Source organism: Oncorhynchus tshawytscha, unplaced genomic scaffold, assembly GCF_018296145.1.
Source record: "Oncorhynchus tshawytscha isolate Ot180627B unplaced genomic scaffold, Otsh_v2.0 Un_contig_1921_pilon_pilon, whole genome shotgun sequence".
In the NCBI taxonomy this organism is placed as follows: Eukaryota; Metazoa; Chordata; class Actinopteri; order Salmoniformes; family Salmonidae; genus Oncorhynchus; species Oncorhynchus tshawytscha.
In genome coordinates, this window is record NW_024609420.1 from 25,001 (window position 1) to 30,158 (window position 5,158).

Consider the following 5,158-nt stretch of genomic DNA (forward strand, 5'->3'; position numbering starts at 1 on the left):
TGTATTTACTAGGTTTGAAACATGTTGACTTTATAGTGGACATCCTGTTTAACTAATTGGGCGGATATGCAGGTGTGACTTGTTAGGTAATCAATAACCGGCTTAACCCCATACAACAACCACCTACAGTAAATATCTATATTAGATTTATTTTATCATGGTGTTAAACTGTTTTATTTTACCAGCTGTTGGACCCCCCCCTCCCGGGGTAAAAGGGGGGTCTCAGGGAGTCTTTGTGTTGAGCTCTGCGGCTGTAGGTTCAGACCTAGTTTATCCTGCGCGTTAACATTAACGTTTAACAACCACTCCACACAAATAGTTTTAACTTAAGACATTAAACTAACTTTATTTATTGGCATGTGTAGTATTTTAAAGCCGTAGTTAATATAACCTGAGCGGTTATTCGGGAAACCGGTCCGGTCAGGACCTCGTCAGCAGTGACCAAGGCGTGGCCAGCAGGAAATGGCCTCTAAACCTGGCAGGTTTATTCACAACACTGGACTTGGCAGTTTAACTAAATAATTATGTCTCCTTTAGTAGTAAATCAGCTTTTGAATGGGAGTTATAGACTTGGGATTTCATATTGAGAAGGAGCGTTTTACATCTTATAAAGATGTTTATTTTCCATGTCATTAACGCACATTTTAAAGTCAGATTTCCACGGTCGTCTTGTGTTTTTGGGGAGTTTATAAAATGGCGGCCGGGGGGTTGAAATGCTACTTGGTTAAGAGGGGAGTGGTCACATCCGGGTTTTGGTTTAAAAAGAAGTTCCTATTCTCTGGTTGTGAACCGCCAAAAGGGCTGCTGAGAATCCCAAAACATGTCCTTATATGGTAATATCGAAAGAACGCAGCGCCACTCTCCTTTGTCTGGAGGGCGCAGTGCGGTTTCCACCTAGCGGTCAGAACGCGTCACTACAACCTGCCAGGAAGGCAGGACGTGTTGCGTCATGTCGTCACAGGGCTCTATGCGGAAGTGTTTCTTAAGGGTGGCGCTGTGCGGAAGTGTTGAGGGTTACGCAGGTTTTTTTTTAACCTTCTTCTCAAACATCTGTCTTTGTAGCCTTTGTTTGTATTTTTTACATACGGTTTATTTATTTTTTTTCAGTTCAAAATGGAAGATGAAATCGCCGCACTGGTTGTTGACAACGGATCCGGTATGTGCAAAGCCGGATTCGCCGGAGATGACGCGCCTCGGGCTGTCTTCCCCTCCATCGTGGGGCGTCCCAGGCATCAGGTGAGGAACGAGGGGTTTTTACCTTGAAATGGACCTGTTATTGCTCATGCCCAAATGTAAACAAATCTCATATGATGGGCTTTGGGACATTTTGAACTGTAAAAATTACATATTGTTCTAGTTTGATTTGTCTGTTTAATATTAATTTTAGGCCTAGTGACTAGAATAGAGATGAACCATCACATAGATCACATCCCTGAGAAGTGGCTACATACAAACTAGCCTTATGCACTTCAATGCAGTCAGACTTACTATTGAGGACACTGCTAACTATATATATATATATATATATAACTAACCCCATCCAATCTAGTAGTTGCTATGCTAGCTGTGTCCTAGCTAGCGTCTGTATATATTAACCCTGTCCTGTTTTCAGGGAGTGATGGTTGGGATGGGCCAGAAAGACAGCTACGTGGGAGACGAGGCTCAGAGCAAGAGGGGTATCCTGACTCTGAAGTACCCCATCGAGCACGGCATCGTCACCAACTGGGACGACATGGAGAAGATCTGGCATCACACCTTCTACAACGAGCTGAGAGTGGCTCCAGAGGAGCACCCCGTCCTGCTCACCGAGGCCCCCTCAACCCCAAAGCCAACAGGGAGAAGATGACCCAGGTATGTGTCACTCACCTCTACGGTTCCTTCTGCTCTTCAGTTCTGCCTTGTCCTTCCTCACGCTCCTCTTCCTCTCCTCCAGGCCCTCTTCTGAAAGCTGATTTGTCTCATCTCTCTAGAAGCTCCAGGTCTTTCCTCCTTTCTGTGTTCTGCACCTTGCTGGCCTTAATGACTGTTATAGGCTAGTAACAGTAGAGCTAGAGCTAGTAACAGCACCTTAATGACTGACATTCACCTTTAACTGTTAACAATAAGACGGCCCTCTGCTAGCTGAGTTACCATAGCAACACTAACGCTACAGGGGGTCTGTTTCGACCTACACGGCCCAGTGGGGATGACTGCTGTGTTTCTGAACGGGTTCTCCACTAACTTTACCCCTCGACTCACTAGCGCATGTTGTGCTTCTGTGACTTTCTCTCAAACCTTGGCACTCATCCCTCTCTCTACTGTAGTCCTCCAGCACCGTGACTCATCCCTCTCTACTGTAGTCCTCCAGCACCGTGACTCATCCCTCTCCTCTCTCGTCTCCAGATCATGTTTGAGACCTTCAACACCCCTGCCATGTACGTGGCCATCCAGGCCGTGTTGTCCCTGTACGCCTCTGGCCGTACCACCGGTATCGTCATGGACTCCGGTGACGGCGTGACCCACACAGTACCCATCTACGAGGGCTACGCCCTGCCCCACGCCATCCTGCGTCTGGATCTGGCCGGCCGTGACCTCACAGACTACCTGATGAAGATCCTGACGGAGCGCGGCTACAGCTTCACCACCACGGCCGAGAGGGAAATCGTACGAGACATCAAGGAGAAGCTGTGCTACGTGGCGCTGGACTTTGAGCAGGAGATGGGCACCGCTGCCTCCTCTTCCTCTCTGGAGAAGAGCTACGAGCTGCCTGACGGACAGGTCATCACCATCGGCAACGAGAGGTTCCGCTGCCCAGAGGCCCTCTTCCAGCCCTCCTTCCTCGGTGAGTTTCAACTAAACACTCAGAACAGTCCATCGAGGTCAGATGGGTTGTTGGAAGCAGTCTTGTGAGCAGCCTAGTGACGGCCATTTTGTCTCCTCTCTCTCTCTCCAGGTATGGAGTCTTGCGGTATCCACGAGACCACCTACAACTCCATCATGAAGTGTGACGTGGACATCCGTAAGGACCTGTACGCCAACACGGTGCTGTCCGGAGGAACCACCATGTACCCCGGCATCGCTGACAGGATGCAGAAGGAGATCACCTCTCTGGCCCCCTCCACCATGAAGATCAAGGTTAGAATCACTACAGTAGACTGTCTGTCCAATTTTGAAGGCTACACAAGCACTACCAACTAGGACTAAATACCAGTCATCTAATCGGATGGCCTGGCAACACCAGTATACAGGTTCTCACTATTAGGCTTAGCTAACAGTCCCCTATAAAGATCACTAATACAGTTATTACATTAGTCTATTACTGTAAAAATCAACCGCTTCAGACCTCTAAACAGCAATACAATGCTTAACTTAGTATCAGTAGACTGATCTGAAGTCCTGTCCCTTACCTTTAATTAACTCTCTGCTACCACCGTGTGGTCAGATGTTAGTACTGCAGTCTAACCATTGTTAATTTAACCTGCCCTCTGCTGCCACCGTGTGGTCAGATGTTAGTACTGCAGTTAACCCATGTTAATTTAACCCCACCGTGTGGTCAGATGTTAGTACTGCAGTTAACCCATGTTAATTTAACCCTCTCCTCTCCAGATCATCGCCCCCAGAGCGTAAATACTCCGTCTGGATCGGAGGCTCCATCTTGGCTTCTCTCTCCACCTTCCAACAGATGTGGATCAGCAAGCAAGAGTACGACGAGTCTGGTCCCTCCATCGTCCACCGTAAATGCTTCTAAACAGACTGTACCCATCCCAAACGACCGACCCAGCCACCCGACTACCACTTCAGCTCTGCCACCAGACACACCACCCAGAGGGAGAGAGAGGGGGCCGCGGAGTGAGCCCAAACCCAGCTTCTCAGTCTCATTGGCATGGCTTCTCTTATTTTGGCTTTTTTTTTTTTGACTCAGGATCTGTGAAAAACAAAAAATAAACACAAAACTGGAACGGTGACCGAACGCGGATTTAAGGTTTTTAAGAGTAAGAAATAAATGTAAAAGGACCCCTGAGATTCTATCCTGCAGCTGAGGACTTTAACGACGTGTACATTCTGTTTCTTTTCCAGTCATTCCAGTTGTTTTGTTATCTTTTTCAGAACAGGTATTTGCCTCTGTGAAGGCTGCCGGCTTCCGGCTCTCTGCCACAGCGTTCTGTAACATGGGGCAGTATGGCTTGTATGTAAATTTATGTCACAATGTCTGGTTTTTTTTTGTACTTGCAGCCTTAAGTCTTGGTCCTGTTAATTTTTGTTTTTGTTTATGCAAATGAACCCGACTGTGACCTCTGCTGGGGGGTCAGAGGTGATTAGGGTGCCAGAGGGACCAGTGGAGGGGGGGCCAACTTGTACACTGACTAAACTCCCAATAAAAGTGCACATGTGTTCTGACATCACTTCCTGTCTGAGACTCCCTTCCTGTACAGTTCACTGTTGTCTGGGTGGGGTGGCAGGAAGCTCCTGGTTACAACCCGCTTCATCCTGGACCAAGGGGGGTCTAGTGTGGGTTTCAGTCAAATCAACATCCTGGTGCTTTCCTATGGCACAGCGACAGAATGTGCTCATCTCTCTGAGCTACCTAAAGATACACACTAAGTCTGGATAATTGTCAGCTAGCACCCGTTAACGTCACTAGCAATTTATTTAACTAGGCAAGTCGGGTTGGGAACCAATTTTACAATGACAGCCTAGGAACGAACGGTGGGTTTTAAACTGCCTTGTTCAGGGGCTGTAATACTACACTGGCTCGGTGTGGGGATCATTGAATTAGTGGTGCGTTTCCATCCTGATCATCAGCTGCCATCTTGATCTCAAATTGGCACCTCATCTCCCCTGGGTCCTAAGTTTGGCCGATTTTTAATTCTGGATTTGGTTTCCCACTCAAATCCAATTAATTTCAATACCTTTAAGGTTTGGAAGATGTGTAATTACCCTTCTAATTGTGACTAGGGGAGTACGGCATGTTCTGGACTGCTGCTCGTTCAATGGGAAGTTTCCAAATAAATACAAGCGATAGTTCTGCCAGGTAAGTGTACTTTGCGGGTAACATTAAATTAGAAAGCATGTCTACCCACAGGGTTGGCTTGTTAAACCAATCATGGTAACCAGGGGTGGAATGTGCTTGTGCTTTTCAGAAGAGTTTGTCGAGCTGGAAGCTAACGATTAACCTGGA

At 47.3% G+C, this 5,158-nt stretch overlaps 1 pseudogene across 1 annotated transcript in view; it reads left to right on the forward strand.

The window, feature by feature from the left end:
* Positions 1–4,382, forward strand: part of LOC112242069 — a 4,758-nt pseudogene extending 376 nt beyond the window's left edge. Inside the window, exons 2-6 of the transcript XR_006082164.1 lie at positions 1,108–1,236; positions 1,613–1,851; positions 2,383–2,821; positions 2,933–3,114; positions 3,586–4,382. The product of XR_006082164.1 is annotated as an actin, cytoplasmic 1-like (transcript). The remainder of the gene's footprint in view (positions 1–1,107; positions 1,237–1,612; positions 1,852–2,382; positions 2,822–2,932; positions 3,115–3,585) is intronic.
* Positions 4,383–5,158: the final 776 nt, after the last annotated feature.